Here is a 1,752-nt window from a genome sequence, read left to right on the forward strand (position 1 = left end):
GTCATTGTTTGTCCTGGTTAAGAAACCCCAAAGTTCAAATATCATTTTTTCTTGAACTTCTGCTCTGTTAGTCTGCAGCTTAAGTGACAATTTTTCCTCAACGATATATGGTTAACGGCGGAGTCTCTTATTCTTCAAACATTTGATAAAACATTGATATCAATTTCAGTTACAAATTACCTCTTTTTGTGCAGCTTTGAGATTCTGCAACTGATCATTTATTATGGCCCCTCCACTCAGAGACCTTTCATACTACAGAAATTTTAAATGGAATCAAAGAGGGCACACAGTTTTTTGTTCAAAAATAAAATAAAAGCCAAACTCATGGACATTTACAATAAGCAGTTCCTGTGGAATAGAATCTGATCTGGAATTATGGTAAATGCTCAAGGTCCAGTCCTGGATTTCTTGTGAATCCAAAACTCCCAAAGACAGCAGATGATTTGGGTAAACCAGGAATACAAGCTCAGGCCCTCAGGATTACCACTTCTCTTCTGTAAGGGTTTCAGTGTCACAGGTGTTCACCTGTGTTCACCTTCTATTTCTCCAACTGTGTATCTGTTGGGATTATTTAAGGAGTTGCAATGCATATTTAGGGAGATAAACCCTCTGAAGTAATTTTTTTCCACCAAGCAGGGTGGAATAGACTGAGGGTGGAAATTGGGAGAACAATATTTTACCAAAACAAGTTATTTTACAAATCCAAAAGTAACTGACACATAGATCTAGCCTTTCCTACTTACAGTCTGCTTTGAAATTAAATCCTCCCTCCTCCCCAACCAGGAGAAACTTTACAGATGAAGATGGCAGAGTCTATTACTTTTCTAGATTAGGAGCACAAGTTTATTTCATATATGCTTCATTCTTTTAAATACAAAACCATCTGTCCCTTTGCAATTACTGGGAGCCATCCTTAATTCTTGAGATCCATGGAGAGCTGAGATTAATGGACAGCTACTACTTTTGCTGCTACGCAAGCCTGTCTGTAAAGCACTTTTGTCACCCTGGTTTGTATACAGAAACCTCTTACCTGATTACTTTTAGTTTTATGTTCTTTCTGAAGAGTGAACAGCTGAAAAGTTCTATTCTGGATTTATCATCAATTAAGCTTTGACAGATCTAGAATTAATAACAGATTGTCTTAGATCATAAGGGTCTTAAGAGCAGGGACTGTCTTTCTGAGGGTATGTCTACACTACCCGCCGGATCGGTGGGCAGCGATTGATCCAGCGGGACTTGACACGATAAATCAACCCCCCAGTGCTCTCCCATTGACTCCTGTACTCCAGCTCAGCAAGAGGCACAGGCAAAGGCGACGGGGGAGTGACGGTAAGTTGATCTAAGTACATCAACTTCAGCTATATTATTCATGTAGCTGGAGTTGAATAACTTAGATCGATTTCCTTTCCCCACCAGTGTAGACCAGGCCTGAGTGTCTAGTACCTAGCACAAGGTGACCGCTACCAGAATATAAATAATAAATAATATGAAATCACAGGAGTAAAGAAACAGGAAGAGTGTTCCTTTACATCGCATCCAAAATACCGTGGATGTGGATTTTATCAGAATGTTTTTCTTTAGGAGCACTCCCACTCCTTTACACAACATGGCAGTACAGACTTATGATTAGAGGAAAAGCTCATATAACTTTGTCCCATCTGCAGTTTTTAAGTGAAAATAGATTACTGAAAATTGTCACCAGATAAAATTGATGTAAGGAAACAAACCTATAACAAAAACTTCTCTGTAATT

Source organism: Mauremys mutica, chromosome 1 (genome assembly GCF_020497125.1).
Source record: "Mauremys mutica isolate MM-2020 ecotype Southern chromosome 1, ASM2049712v1, whole genome shotgun sequence".
In the NCBI taxonomy this organism is placed as follows: domain Eukaryota; kingdom Metazoa; phylum Chordata; order Testudines; family Geoemydidae; genus Mauremys; species Mauremys mutica.